The 16,933-nt window shown below is 40.4% G+C and overlaps 1 long non-coding RNA gene across 1 annotated transcript; it reads left to right on the top strand.

Moving 5' to 3' along the window:
* The first annotated feature begins 420 nt into the window (after positions 1-420).
* LOC122640578 lies at positions 421-896 on the top strand. Its single transcript, XR_006329697.1, has 2 exons — positions 421-474; positions 572-896. It is a non-coding gene; the product is annotated as an uncharacterized LOC122640578 (long non-coding RNA).
* Positions 897-16,933: the final 16,037 nt, after the last annotated feature.

Genomic DNA, 16,933 nt, shown 5'->3' with positions numbered 1-16,933 from the left:
GATTCAGGTGATATTCTGTAAGGTTATGACAGTAGATTTTCTAACACAAGGGCAATCAAAAGAGGAGAAAGTGGAAGAAGGGTGTAGCATACAGAAGAGTAGAAGATGTCATCTGGATTTATATACTTCATCTCTGTCTAAGCAACATATTAGTTAGCTTTGTTCATTATCTGGTTAATGTGAAATTCTTCTTTTTCCCCATTAATTGATCTGAAGATCATATTGACTCAAGGGAATTACCCACTGGTTAATGTTTGCTGTTGATGAAAATTTGAAAATGTGATCTTGAATTTAACTGGTACATGTGCGGTTCTCTATCAGCTCCTCCACCTTAATCTACATATGGATCCACAGATTATCACATAAATATTTTCTTTCCTCAACCACCACTTATGACTGTTTTCCATTTCCATACAGATACAGTTGATGGTTTATCATCCCATGGATAGTACATTTTCCCTCCATTGTGATCTCGTAGGTCAAAGACAGTGAGTTGTCTATCTCAATTACGCATGCCCAGCCACGTACATCGCATACGTGGTGGACAACCTCACTAGCCATCCCTTCCTAGAACAAGTTATCCTCCTTTAGTTTGTCTATATTACTGCATACAAACTAACAGATAAATTGCTTGATGCCTTGCAGGGCTGTTTTGGGCAGTGTAAGTGACAACTGTGCTCACCATGCTCACTGTTCTGTGATGATTGTGAAAAAGCCCAAGATCAAGCATTAAGCTCTCTAGATGAGTGCATGGACCGGTGCACATCCATTCAATTCTTGAAAGTAATCACCAAATGGCATTGACAATGTTGTATCCAAGTTTTTACTCTGAAGTGAGTTTCATTTGTCATGACTTGTGAATATGCATAAAAATAGCATGTTTGAGACTAAATAAAAGTAGCATGTTAAAGAAAGCAATACATTGGCTGGAGAGAGAGGTCCATCCAGTGTACAGTTACATAGTCCTATTAAACTGATGGAAAGTCCAAAGTGGCCAAATTGGGAAGACACTTTGGATTTTATTTGTGTGAGTTTGTTTCTAAAAACTTTCCTTCAATGCTTTTTTTTTTTTTTTTTTTTCAGGGAGAGGGTTTGTTGCATATAGTATGATATTAATTGGATGGGGAAAACACTTTGAGAAGAATAGAGAAGGTTTGACACTGATGCTCACAACCACTCTAGTACCCTCCATGATTTCTTCTTCTTTTGTCAATTTTTAATGCAAGTCTTTCATATTGTTTTGTCTTTTTTTGTTTTTAGGTAAACCTTTCATCTTGTTTTCTTGCCTTTTTTCCTGGTTGCATATAAGGGATGTGTGTGCTCATGTGTAGGGCAGCAAGGGGGTGGGGGATGTGTTGCTCAGGTATAGGGCAGAAGGGGGGGGGGGGTGTGTGCTCAGGTATTGGGCAGCAAGGTGTGTGTGTGCTCAGGTATAGGACAGCAAGGGGAGGGGGGTGTGTGCTCAGGTGTGGGACAGCAAGGGGAGGGGTGTGTGTGTTCAGGTATTCGGCAGCAAGTGGGGTGTGTGTGCTCAGTTGTAAGGCAACAAGGGGGGTGTATGCTCAGGTATTTGGCAACAAGGGGGGTGTGTTGACTATTTCTTAATCAATCCAAAATTTAAATACAAATCATATCAAATCTGGCCTAAGCAAACTTTTTTTTTGTTTTTTTTGTTGGGTAATTGGCGTAAGCAAACTGAGCATGACTATAGAGGCTAATTGTATGTGAATACCTTTTCAATTAATGAACTTTTATTTCATAAAAAGAAAAAACCTTACCCGGCTGACAAATATCAGAGGCATGGGGTTGTACTTTGAATTTGACTCAGGGGAAAGTCTGTTTGTAATCAATCAATCTGTTTTGAGTCTTTTGACACTTCGGAGTTTGGATAGAACCTTGAGCCTCGAATCCATCTTGATAAGCATCTTTGGGTCTTGAGACAAACAGGGTAACCTCTGCTCTGCAGGGATTGGCTGTGTTTTTAGAATCTGGGTTAGTAGGTTTCGTTCTTTGTAATAGAGGGAGGAGTGATGAAATCAGCTTTATCTCCATTTCTAGAGTCTAGAAACTACTTTAGATCTCTCAGATCTATTGGGAAACTTATCTGAAACTATCAATCACTTCGCCCTTTGATGAAGATCACTTCACCCTTCACACCCTGTTCTAAAAGATCTGAAGCTCCCAATCGAATCTTTATGTTTGTGGAAGGCAGAAGGACACCTGCTTCTGGTTCCTTTCCCCCTACGGATAACCACCCCACCCCATCTCATCTCAAACTATCCATGAACTGAAGTTTAATATTTGTGATTCATGCCAACTGACATGTGTTGCAATAATAGGTCACACTTGTAGATGATCTTAGAACCCCCATTATTGGGTGGGTTAACCCCACATCTAACCCAAAACTAAGAAAAATCAAATGTGGTTATTAACAACTACTATCTTTTGAGTCACCTTGTTCTTAATTAACTTTAATCTGTGTGTATTTTTTTTTATTTTTATGAATAGAAGGTCAATACGAACTCTTTTGATCAGGTCAAAGCAAACAGACCTTATCCCTAATCCAAGCCTATGGATCTCCACCCCATAAACTCATGTCTGATGTTGCAGAGTAAACAATTTCCCCCCTCCTTTCAAGGTCTAAACCATGACTAGAGGGTTCTGGTCTTCATTGACTGCATTGTGGCTTCTTGCGTTTTAGTTTCATCATAGCTTACGTATGACATGCAAACCAATTGTTTTACTTTGTATTACAAAAAATTGTGGGGCTGAAAATCAAACAAAACAAAGAAAAAAAAATTGAGAAAAAAAAAAAAAAAACTCCATATGCAGACAAGGAGTATTATTCTGTCATCAATACTATATATTTAATATCAAATATATTATTTCCTTCTTTCTTCAAGATTATATAGTTGCTTTTGAATGCTATTTGGTCATGTAAAACTTGGTATAAGATAAACTAAATTTTATACAATAATAATTAGACAAGGGGAAGAGACTGATTCTCCATTTAAATCCTAGTTGAAGACAAACCATGAAGGTTTTTTTAAAAATCCCTAACTATAATGCAGCTGTCTGAGATAAGGGAGAGAGCGAAGAAATGTGTCATACCTGTGTTAATCCAAGATGTTCCTTCCACTGAAGATTTTCAAAATGACCCTATTGAACTTCCTAGAACCTGAAATGGAGAGAAAAATTGGTTAGCAATCAATAAATCCAATTTTTTTAAAAAAACCCTAACTACAATCGAACGAGAATGATAAAGGGAGAGACGGAGAGATTCCTAAATTCCTAAATTCCTAAATTCCTAACAAGCCCCCATTCAAAAATTCCATAAATGTGTCATAATGGTGTATGAATCAAGTTAGGTATTGCCACCCTTACGAACTCAGTTAGCACATCTTGGTCAATAATTACAATCACAGATCTTTGTAGTTCGCAAACAACTGCTAGCTCAATTGGTTGGTGGCATTGTAAGTTGATGCATGCCCCCCAGGAGGTCAACGGAACGATTCTCCTGGATTGCATATTGTGCCAAAAAAAGACACCTTTCTCCCCGTCCCCGTCCCCCCCTAGTTGTAGATTGTGGGGTTGTCTTAGCCTTCCCCTTAGCTTGTAGTTGGCCTATGAGCCCTTGAGTAGGATAGTCCCAAAAAAAAAAAAGAAAAAAAAAAAAAAAAAAAAACCTTTGTAGTTCCTTGCATCATATTACTAAAGCCATAGCTTAGTGATCATTTAATATTCCTTAATTGCTATAAGCATATACCTAGAGGCTATATATGAGAAATCCATGGACATCCACAGTACTATACTGTTTGAGATGGATAAGGTTGCCTAGAGAAATGGAAACACTGTTTATAAGAAAGAATATAAGCAGCTGTCTGAGATAAGGGAGAGAGCGAAGAAATGTGCCATACCTGCGTTAATCCAAGATGTTCCTTCCACTGGAGATTTTCAAAATGACCCTATTGAACTGCCTAGAACCTGAAATGAAGAGAAAAATTGGTTAGCAATCAATAATCCAATTTAAAAAAAAAAAACCCTAACTACAATCGAACGAGAATGATAAAGGGAGAGACAGAGAGATACATAGACACAGAGAGAGAGACAGAGATAATGTGAGAGAGACAGAGACAACGATAGAGATAGAGAGCGAGAGACAGAGAAACAATGAGAGAAAGAGAGAGAGAGAGAGAGAGAGTAGTGAAGAACCTTGGAGAAGAAAACGAGATGGCTGAAGACCAGAGAGAAAGAGAGTTGTGAAGAACCTTCGCTTCCTTAGAGTTGTGGATTCGTCTTCGGTTCCTTGGAGAAGAAAACGAGATGGCTGAAGACCCGAGAGAGAAAGAGAGTCGTGAAGAACCTTCACTTCCTTGGAATTGCAGAGACTGTCTTCGTCTTCGGTTCCTTTGAGAAGAAAACGAGAAGGCTGAAGAGAAACCCTAGCAATCGAACTTCGTTTCAATCCCCATTTTTGGAGTCCACAAGAATCCATCCTATATATATGAGGGCCTAGAATCCTGGACTCGATTTGGAATTCACCCCAAGGGGCGAATTCTTGTGGATTCCCAAATTTACATTGAAAAATGGATTTTCATGGATTCTTGGAATCCAACACGGAACCGTGTTCCGAGAAACCAAACACGCAAAAACTTACGGAATCCGAATTCCATCGGATCCAACTCCTCAGAATCCTTCAACCAAACACGACACGAGATTCATTCTTTTTTTTTTTTTTGGTACGGACAAGATTCATTCTTTCAGTCACACGTTTTATAAGAAAAGAAAAATATAATCGACGTTCAAGGATGGTCGGAATTGGGATCGGTTACAATCAAATCGGATATGAATCGGTTTATTCTATAAAGGATTTTAAAATCAAAATTGGAGATCGAATCCGTCCATGTTGATTCCGATATATTTTAAACTCAGAATCGGAGATGGAATTGGTAGGGACCAATTCAAGCTCCGATAGATTTTAAACTCATAATAAAAAATCGAAGTGGCCCATGTAGATTCCAATTCCAATCCGAATTGGAATCAGTCCCAAAAACCCTAGAATCGATCATTTTGAAACGTTTGGATCGGAGTGATTGATTCAACCAAGGATTTTAAACTTGGAATCGAATATCGAATTCGTCACTGCCGATTCCGATCCAGATCGTGAAAGAGATCAAAAAGTCAGCCGGAATCGGTCCCCAAAACCCTAAAATTGACCTCAAAATCCCCAAAACCCTACAATATGTCTTTCTATAATAGATGGAATTGGGTGGAATCGGTCCCCAATGATCCAATCCCCTAAACCCTACAATTGGTCTTTCTATAATAGACGTAATTGGGATTGGGCATAGCCGATTTTGACTCGAATCTACCAATTCGACCAAGGAATTTGAACTCAAAATAAGATATCGAATCGGTCCCTTGCAATTCCAATCTAGGTTGGATCAAATTTGGTCGGAATTACTCCCTAAAAACCAAAGAATTGACTGTTCTGGTGCTGTTGGTATTGGACTGATCGAAATCAGTTCCAAAAACCCTAGAATCGACCCTCAAATAAAAAAATGTAGACCCAAAAACACTAGAATCGATCGCTCCAAAATGGCTTGAAGTTTGATTAAGGATTTAAACTCAGAATCAGAGATCAAGCATGTCCCTATTGATTCTGATCTGGATTGAACCAAAATTGACCATAGTCGGTCCCAAAAATTCTAAAATTGGACCTCAAATATGAAAACCCAACAATAGCCCAAAAACTGCTAGAATCATCCAATCCAGGGGAGAAAGGGACACGCGAGCTTCATGTTTTTCTATGATTCTTTAATAAGGGATACAGAGGACTTGAGGAGGGAGATGAGAGAAGGGAGAGAAAAATGATTATCTCATTATTTTTTTTAATCCAATAAAATAGATCACTTGGGCCTAGTCAATCTGCTTCTAACCTATCTATCCTATCTGGATGGAATCGGATCAGAATCGACAGTAACCGATTCCGGTTGTGATTCCAAACTCTTGAACCTTAGTTGCACTAAATATCTAAAGGGAAATTATCTATCACTCCCCTGGAATTGACCTTTAAAATATAATATAATTACAAAAATTTCATGTGTCATCATTATAGTAGTACCCAACCTAATTCTAGATGATGTAATGCACCTATGTAATTCTTTTGTTGCTGTCTCATTTTCTTTTATTCCACGGGATCTGAATACTGTTGTAGATACCCTTGCCAGGAGAGCCCTGTCTAGCGTGTGCATGACAGATTAACCCATTTCCACTCCTTGGTTCCAAGACATATTTGGAATTCAAGGTCCCTCACATGATTATCAGTAAAGCTTCATGTTACCAAACAAAAAAAAAAACCTAATATACTTGCTACTTGTCATCTTCCTAGGTTTTATCTTTCCTAAAAACACTGGTGTGTTTAATACAATTGATTTCTTATTTCAAATGAGAAATCAACTATAAGTAATATCTTGTAAAAATTTATTTTTATCTAATTTAATATTCATAGTTTTTATTTTTCTGACTTCAGTACCAATATTGGATGAACAACTTTAGTGATCCAATCCCCAAAACCCTAGATCAGATTGGAATTGTCCGAAATTGGTCTGAAAAATATGGTCGTTCTGTAATGGCACAAATTGGGATCGATTACGGTCAATAATGATTGGAATTAGCCGATTCAACCAAGAGTTTTAAAATCAAAATCAAAGATCCATGCGGTCCATGCCGATTCCAATCCAAGGCCAGAATTTGTCCACAAACCTTGGAATCGACACTCAAATCTGAAAACTCAGAAATCAAACCCCAAAAACTGAAGATTAAAAAATTATAGATCTGTCGGAATTGGGATTGGTCACGGTTGCTTACCATTCGAATCGATTGATTAAGTTGTGGACTTTAAACTTGAAATTGGAGATCAAATCGGTCCTTGCTGATTCCAATCAATATCGGTCAGAATTGATCGAAATCTATCCCCAAAACCTTAGAATCGGCTCTCAAATCTAAAATCTAGGGATCCAATCCCCAAAACCCTTGAATCGGTCGTTTTAAAATGGCCAAAATTGGGATAGTCAATTCCAATCAAAATCGAATTATTTGACCACAGATTTAAACTTGAAAATATGCGATCGAATTCATCCTTGCCGATTAAATTCGTATCGGATTAAAGTTATCCAGAATTGGGTGGAATCGGATCCCAAAACCCTACAGTTGTCTATTTCATAAAGGTCAAAATTTGAATCGTTCATGGTCGATTCCAATCCAATTCGAATGATTCAACTAACGATTTTAAACTCACAATCATAGATGGAATCAGTCTTGAAAACCCTAAAACCGACCCTTATATCTGAAAGCCCATCAATCCAGTTCCAGAAAGTCATCATTTCAGAATGACCAAAATCCGGATTAGTCACGATCGATTCAGACAGGGATTTTAAACTCAAAATCAAAGATCGAATCGGTCCTTGATAATTCGGATTTGCAGCGGATTGGAATTCACCAAAATTGGTCCAGAAAACCTAGTTACAACAACTCCAGAACAGCTGGAATTGGGATCAATCACGGTCAATTTTGATTATTCGACTAAGGATTTTAAACTCGAAAATGGAGATAGAATTGGTTCCTACCGATTCAAACCAGATCCACTAGGAACCAATTTTATTTTGGTTCCCTTGAAAAGCAACAAATTTTTTTAACATAAGCATAAAAGGTACAAATAAGAACACGAAAATCACATTATCCCTCATAATGTTAATTACAAGACAAGTTTGAAGACATAAATTAGATACCCATCTCAACAGCCAACCCAAACCCCCTCCACCTCTATCAAGAAATTGGTGTAAACCAGATGGGTGGAGACAACGAATAACCCAAATCATTTGAGGGAAAAGGTTCTAATAAACCCAGAATTGAGAGATTGAATAGGATTAATTTTATTAAGACATGTGAGACTGTTTTATAGTAAAATACAGAGAAGGGATTTGTTGCGTCAAGAAATTGTCCGGTGATCCCTTCGAGTGCCGTAACCTGCAAAAGGACCTGGGTGACAAAGGAGAATCGGTGCGGTTCCGGCCTAAGACTCTCCGATGTCTAAGTTAGATCTCTCTGAGTAAACAAATGAATAATTAAAATTCCAGATATTCAAGATGAGTTAATGGGGGTAGAGTACCTTTGCATTTATAGTGGAGTATGGCGGTGTGGAGAATCCCAGTTGATGACGAGTGGTCCTCGTAGTTGATAGAGTTCCTAGGTAGTAGGGTTCTTCCTTGGTTGGTTGTCTCCCTACGGGAGGTAGAGTCTCGGTAGGGTGGATGTCCCTAGTAGATAGACACTTATATGTGTTGGATGAGATCCTTGGTGCTTGAGTCCATCTGGGACTATGTGGCTGGTAGGCGGCGCCTAGTGCCCATGAGATGATGTATATCTTGTTGTTGGCGGTGGTAGTAGCCTGTGGTACCTGGACTTCCTTGGTGGTGGTCATGGTCCGTAGCACATGGACTTGGACCTTGGTGATGGTTGTGGTCCGTAGTACCTAGACTTGGACCTTGGTGGTGGTCGTGGTCCGTAGTACTTGGACTTGGATCTTGGTGGTGGTTGTGGTCCGTAGTACCTGGACTTGGACCTTGAGGGTAATTGTCCATTCGGGCCAATCAAGTGAAACGCAAGGTGGCCGGGCTTGGGATGGCCTTCCCATTTGAGCCGGGACACATGGCGGCTCCTGGTTGGTCGGTGTGATTTTGGGTTTATCAGGATTGAATCCCATTGAAATAAGGAAAGAAATAAAAATAAAATAAAGGGAAGATTGACATAATCTCAAAGACTAGAGATTGTGTCACGCCCTGAATTTTGAATCACCGGAATCTGTGATCGAAACGTATAAATACGCTCCCGCACTACCGCCAGGATCACAGATGCAGCAGTTAAGCTAACTTGTCCACATCGCTCAAGACATAAATGGTTAGGAGAGAATTTCATATAATAAATTAGAGTAACGGAAGCTAAATGATAATATAAATAACATAACAGTCAATGTTTATCCCTGTTCAACAACCCATCACATACATACTCAAAACATGAAATCTTCCCATCAGGACTTATGTATTACATAGTATCTAGATAATAAATTTTTTATGATGGGACTCAAGATGATAAAATAGTAAGTATCCAATAAGAGTAAATATCCAAAAAAAAAAATGAGGAGTGCAAATATCCGAGTCAAGAGTAATATATCAAAAAGAGGCCACCGACCCAATATCACAAGAAGTTACTCTCCTAAGTAGCAAGTCTCGCAGTAGCAATCCGATCCATGCTCCCCTTCCTCAGGGGCCTACCAGTCCTCGCCACTGCCGCCCTCAGGGGCCATAGGCTCCAAGCCTATTGGCTCCACCAAATCTGCATCATCAGCTAAAAAGAAGTTTCCACGAGGGATGAGCTCCACTGAGCCCAATGAGTAAATCAAATCATGCAAAGGGTTACAATATGCATAGATGATAATGTTATGATGCATGAAACAATGATTACATGTGCACCTAACTCTAACCTCTAAGTCAGGTATAGTACTACTGCAATGCCCTAGGTAGCATCCTCGACCCTCTATCTCTCACACACGGATGACCTATCTGGCGATGTCAAACCCGAGTTGTGCAGGGAGCCTGCCGGTCTCGGTCCTTGATCGGACTCGCCGGTCCCAGTACCTCAACTGGAATCGCTGGTTTACCGAACAAACCCCCAAGGTTAACCCCACTGCCATGGTTCCAGTCCTCGATCGGAATCGTTGGTCCCAGTCCACAATCGGAATCGCTGGTTTCCCCATGCGGGATCATCCAACACGTAAACCCCTGTTAGAAAGGGTCGTAGCACCGGGTATAGTGTCATCCTAACTAGTATACATCTAATGTATATTAAGGTACATACACACGTAGGCCAGAGGTCGAGTCCATAGTCCCTCCACGTCAGGCTTGCTATCCTCTCGCACCCTCTAACTTACATGTGCACATTATCCACCTACCAAAGAAATGCCTAAGTCAGGTATAGTACTACTGCAACGCCCTAGGTAGCATCCCCGACCCTCCATCTCTCACACGCGGATGACCTATCCGGCGATGTCAAACCCGAGTTGCGCAAGGAGCTTGCCGGTCCAGGTCCTCAATCGGACTCATCGATCCCAACACCTCAATCGGTACACACTGGTTTACCCAGCAAACCCCCAAAGTTAATCCCACTACCATGGTTTCGGTCCTTGCGTCGGAATCGCCGCTCCCAGCACCTCAATCGGAACACACTGGTGTCCCCATGGGGGATTATCTAACACATAAACCCCTGTTGGAAAGGGTCGTAGTATGGGGTACGATATCGACCTAACCAACAACATCTAATACTTAAAAAAGGGGGGTACGTACACGTGTAAGCTAGGGGCTGAGTCCATAGTCCCTTTGCCGGGCTCGCTATCATCACGCTCCCCCTAGCTTTACACGCACACATACAGTCACAACATAATTATCGATCCCAAGCCCGGCGCACACTATAGTACTTGGATCCCATCATACTCACACATTCTATCATCATTAACCATTCTCACATTTCAACATAACGTTACATTCATTCTCATCACATAATGTTATTAATCTCAACACACGCACACCACATGCTCTCATACCAATGTCATATCACAATAGAAGGGTTGAAAATATAAAATGCGTGTAATATGCAAGTATTGAAATCAATATATTTGTACAATACATGGTCCATCAACCGACCATTCTCGATAACCGTTCATATATGTAAATAAAGGTAAACCACAACCACGAAGCATAACACATTCAAACATAGGTTCGGGTATCCGATTTCCTCACCTTGAGTTTTAGTTTGATCGAATCGTGAATGATCCGGCGCTCTAACATGTGAGCCGATCCTCGTATTTGGGTGCCCTAGATACACAAAAAGACACATAAGAGACTACTACTAAAGTCCCCAAAAGGGTAGGAATCAATAAGGTTTCAAAAGTGTAAATATTGTAAAACGGAAGGAAGAAATTGGTAAAACGGTAGATGTATTTCTGGACTGTTCCTACCATTTTCTCCTACCATTTTTCACCGAGAGAAAAAGGTAAGAACGTAGGGCTTAAAAAGTTAGGAAGGCACCTGGGTTGCTCCTACCGTTTTAGCCCGACTGTAACTACCTTTTTACATAAACAAGTTTATAATGCACATTTAGCTTGGGGCTTTGGTTTCATGGCCCAAATGGGTATGTTCTAAGGTCATGCCATACAATGATGCCCAAGAATGTTACCCTAGTCCAGGGTTTTAGATCTTACCACCAAGAGGGTTTATAAACCCAAGCTCACACATGAGGTGGGTGATAGCTTTGGAAGCAATGAACCCTAGCCTTCACATCCTTGAGCTAGGGTTGGCATTGATGGTCTAGGTCATCTAATGGGGTGGAATGGAAGCATTTAAGGTCACCTTCCACAACAAGAAGGCATTAGTCCCTTCCATTAATGGTTCCTCCAATAGATTGGTGAAGCCATTAATGGTAGGACACCATCCAAGATCCAAGAGTGTAGAGATTAATGGGGATGAGAGAAAGGACAATGGTTAGGTGAGGAACTTACCAAGTGGGGATGGTGAGTGAGTGAATCCTCATCCCTTCCTCTCTTCCTCTCCTTCTTTCTCTTCTTCTCTTCTTTTCTTCTTTTCTTTTTTTCCTCCCCAAATCGATTTAGGGTTAGAGTGATATGGGAATAATGGTCTTAGCCTTATCTATTCAAAAAGGTCCCTAGGGAATGTTTGGCTGGGTGTTGGTCCTTAGGCTTAAATGCTCTAGGGTTTGTTTGGTTGGACACCAAACCATAGGTTCATGTTCAAGTTATTGGGCCTCAACTTTATGAGGCCCACAGACCATCTCTATCTTTAATTAAATGGGTGCTACACACCCAATCCTAATCAATTATCTACGCTATAAATGGAGTATAAGAATAATGGCTTATTCCCAGTCGTCGTAAAGTGGTACATCGAATCGGATCGGGCCCCGCGGATCCACCTATGGAGGGTACGCCAAGAACACTCCTTTGTTGACAAACTTCCCCCTGTCCTTGTCGATGAACCTATCCTGGACGACCTCCCCCGTCTCAAAGTTAACGATCTTATGGGACGGTTTAAGTATCATTGCCCACAGCTCCCTGGAGTACACCGCCGCCGATTCTACTCAAGTTTAACTAGACCGGTTAGACCTGGTTTTAAGCCAGGATTTGGGCACGGATTTAACAGATTGACATCTACAAGGATATGGGAACCGAGAGGGGGTAAGGATGGTGGAGACTGGAGATGGTGGAACAGCCGCAGAGGGTCGGGTGGGCACAGTAAGGACAGTCGTCGGGAAAGAGGGGGCTAGAAAGTCAGGGAGGGGTAAGGGAAGAACAGGTACTGTAGGGGGGGAAGGTCGAAAGAAACGTCAAGAGGGGAAGGGGAAAATGGAAAAATGGACTCATGAAAAGCAACGTCACGTGAAACAAAAATGCGGTGAGTGGTGAGGTCATACAACTGATAGCCTTTTTGGCCATATGGATAACCAACAAAGACACATCGGATATGGACGGTGTAGCTACTGAAATTTTGCCACCACCCTTGACAATGATGACGACGAGACATGGACGATGGGCGATGCATTTTTTCCCTTCCTAGAACCCAAAAGACCTGGCCCATGGGCCCAAACACCCCCTGGAACCAAAAAATGGCCCATTTGGGCCCAAAAAATGAGATGAGGGGGACCACACTATCCACGCCACCGTGGACAGTGTCCCACGGCCCTATGGAGGTCCCCCAAGATAATGGTGTACGGAGCAGCGCCGCGGCGGAGGTTTTCGATGTGAGCCTGCTGATGTCGCCCATGGCGTCGTGGTTATCCTCCATGGCGTCGTGGAGGACCTGTCCAGACTAGGGCTATGGGGCACCCCCTCCCCTCATTTTCATGGATTTTTAGGGGAGGGAGACCCCCAAAAGTGAGATTCACCCCCTTTTACCCTGATTCTCTTTCTTGAAACTGTCCGATAAAGTGATCGAGGTTCTTAGGTGCGGGTAGATCTTTCGATTACCCGTTCGATAAGAGAGTAATCCCCTTTCTTCAAGTTTGTTATCCCATCTGGGCATGGATAGCAAGCAGAGTCCCCCATTACAGCTGTTATTCTGTCCGCCGTCAATAGCAAAAGCTGCCAAAAGAAGTCGTTATTCTATGCAAAGAAGTCGGCGTTGATTCTTTTCGTCTGTCTCCCCTGAGCCAAGAGACTGCCAAGATTTGAGCTATAACCTCCTAAAGGTATAATTACTGCATTTTTATTACAATGTAGTCCTTAGTATTTTACCGCTTTAATGTACATATTGTAAATATAAATTGTAGCATGTATTCTATAGCCTCACTATCACATAAGGAGAGAATATTCATCGTTCTAGCATTTATAGCAGAAGACTGGTTTATGCCGGGCAAGATGGGTGCCTAACACCTTCCCATGCGGTGACCAAGGAGAGTAGAAGAAAGAAAAAAGTAGTAACTTTATCTTCTTTCTACTTGTTAAGGCCTATCCTTTGACTTCTCAGGGTTAGTTTGGGCATTATAAAAAATCTAACTACGCCACGTTGGCACTTAACAGATAGATGCTAATGGAAGGGGAGGAATTAGTAATTTTTTGAAAACTACAAAGGAATCGTATGTAAGGTGGGAAAACCAAGGGGAGGAACGTGTAATTAGGGCAAAGTACAAGGGAGGAGGAGTACATAATTTTCCCTTAAAATAATGTAAGCATAAAAGTACAAAGAACACAAAAATCAAATTATCCCCATAATGTTAATCATAAGACAAGTTTGAAAACATAAATTAGATACCCATCTTAATAGCTGACCCAAACCCCCTCCCCTCTATCAAGAAATTGGTGTGAACCAGATGGGTGGAGACGAAGAATAACCCAAATCATTTGAAGGAAAAAGTTCAATGCTATTATCTTCTAAGTGAAACATTGTAGCAACTGTTTTATGTCCTTGAGATTCTAAAGAGGTTAAGTCTTCATGTTCTGTGAAGTATATGTAGTTTCCTCTAAATCCAGGTTAGTCTCGTGCCGAGACAAACAAGGAAGTACTTTTGCCCATAAACAGCATTTGATCACCCAAGTCCTGCACCTTAGTCCAGCTCTTACTACCCTTCTTTAGGTCTAATTAACTTGAATATCTTGATCGTACATTTTTCCAAGCATAGAGAATCATCATATAGACAAAATTTTATAACCATCAACAACTCTTCAAGACATTCCACCAAATAAAATTACTTGCGGTTGCGGAGAGTGGACGGGCTAAGATCCTGTTCTTCTTTTGCTGGAGGAGCAATGTTACAACTTGTTATTTTTGGATGAGGAAACAACTCCACAAGTTTAAGATCACATTGTTCAGTAATGGCATACAATTTTCCATCATAGAAAATAATGTCCTTAACATATATTCCCAAAGCAGTCCATTCCTGTTTGTTGGGACACTGTGTCTGTGGTCTGGCCAGCTTAGTGGGATGACATGTGTCGTCCTAGTCACCCTTCATATTGTAATATATTCCTTATCTGGAATGGGGGCGTGACAAATTTCGCTAAAGTGTTGAAGGAAAGTACACTGGTAGCAATAAAAATGGTCTTCGTAGAAAGGGCAGAAGAAGTAAACATGTCCATCCAATGTATCAATGCAATAGTTCTGAATAAACTTGGGAATGAATTCTCCTATTGACGCACGGATGCTGCAGTAGGCAGCAACGGACTCCAGCAAAGATCCATGGTGTATCGCCTCCAGATGACCTCGAAAGACAGATTGACTGTCAAACCCAATGCTGCAAAAAGTACATTTGAAGAACTCTCTCCCATCGAAACTAATTCTTCGGCATGTGGGAATCAAACAGTCCATGAAGGGTTCCATTGTTGCTGCGTCTTTGAATTCTTGATTCATCAATTCTTGGTTCAGAGAGAAGAAAGAAGAGAAAAAGAGAAAGAGAGAAAGAAGAGAGAAGATAGGGGAGAGAATGAAAAGGATGAGAACGACAATCATTTCCACCAAGAAAGCTACAACTGGAACGACAAGCCCCCCTCGCAGCATTACAATGAAATCCAGAGAAGAAGAAGATGGTTCCTACATGGCAGGAAAAAAAAAAGAGTTACAAGAAGTATAACAAGACCTTGATCTTTGTTGTTGAATTTGGCCAAGGTAAGACAACATCAATACTAAAAAAAAATTGATTTCAGGTAAAGAAATATTTTTTAAAGGATTATGATAGATAAATATTTACCAAATAGATTCATATGATTGGTTTCCTCGAATGTTGTAGTATTGTGAAGTTTCATGATCATAATTCTTTCTCATATTCTGACAAAATAATATCCAAGTTAAGAGGAAAGACAAAAGAAAAAAACAGCAGTAAAAATATCTGGGTCTCCGAGGAAGAAGCGAAACATAATCAACTTGAATTCGGGACAGCTATTCGAAATTTTAGTGAAACACTGGATTTGTTATCTCATGTCTGCTTTTCGTGAAAAAAGACCAATTGAAGTGAGAGATTTGAAAAAGCACTATCTCGTTGAAAGGTTCTATTCATCTGCCGTTTCTCAATGCATTTCTTTAGACAAAGACTCCGTTTTTAACTCTTTTCGGATGGTAAATATTTCTCATGAGTTGTATAACCAAGTATCATTCAAACATGGTGATTTTTCATTACGCAAAATGTATGTTGATTTGATATGTCCATTGTTCATAACAAATTGATGACACCTTTATAATTATAGTTTAAGAGCAACTGACATTCATTTTATCAAGGTTGTGAAAATTCTATGTTATGTTTTGGTTTTCTGTTATAAAATAAGGATATAGCCGAGATTGACTTAAGACATGAGGAGAACAGCTCGGATGGCTGCTGAGGTTGATCGAGAGATCGATAACATACCATCAACCTCACCATTGACCTCAGGACCTTAAATAGCTTTTGTGATGCCTTAGGTCGATCAACCCTGTATGAGCCTCAGGATCAACCCTAGTGGCCAATTCAATCTCCGATAGATTTTAAACTCATAATAAAAGATGGAAGTGGTCCATGTGGATTTGAATTCCGATCCAGATTGGAATCGGTCCAAAAAACCCTAGAATCGATCATTGTGAAATGTTTGGATCGGGATTCGTCATGATTGATTCAACCAATGATTTTAAACTTGGAATCGAATATCGAATTGGTCACTGTCGATTCGGATCTAGGTCGTGAAAGGGATTAGAAAATCAGCTGGAATCGATCCCCAAAACCCTAGAAGTGATAAAATTTGAAAACCCAATGATCCAATCCCTAAAACCCTACAATTAGTCTTTTTATGATAGACGAAATTGGACTCGGTGATAGTCGATTCTGACTCGAATCTACCGATTCGACCAAGGAATTTGAACTCAAAATAAGATATCGAACTGGTCCCTAACAATTCCAATCTAGGTCGGATCGTACTTGGTTAGAATCTCTCCCAAAAAACCATAGAAGCGACCGTTCTGTAATTGTTGGAATTGGACCGATCGGAATCAGTCCCAAAAACTCTAGAAACGACCATCAAATCTAAAAACACAATTATCTAGACCCAAAAACACTAGAATCGATCATTCCGAAATGGCCTGAAGTTTGACTAAGGATTTAAATTCAGAATAAAAAATCGAGCATATATGTCCCTATTGATTCTGATCTGGATTGAATCAAAATTGATCGATCATAATCAGTCCCAAAAATTCTAAAATTAAACCTCAAATCTGAAAACCCAACGATAGCCCAAAGACTACTAGAATCATCCTCTCCAAGGGCGAACGGGACACGCGCGCTTGATGTTTGTCTATGATTCTTTAATAAGAAAGACACAGGACCTCATGAGGGAGATGAGAGAAGGGAGAGA

This window comes from Telopea speciosissima, chromosome 9 (genome assembly GCF_018873765.1).
Source record: "Telopea speciosissima isolate NSW1024214 ecotype Mountain lineage chromosome 9, Tspe_v1, whole genome shotgun sequence".
Taxonomy (NCBI): Eukaryota; Viridiplantae; Streptophyta; class Magnoliopsida; order Proteales; family Proteaceae; genus Telopea; species Telopea speciosissima.
Note: the sequence above shows the minus strand (reverse complement) of the source record. Positions and strands in the feature narration are given on the sequence as shown.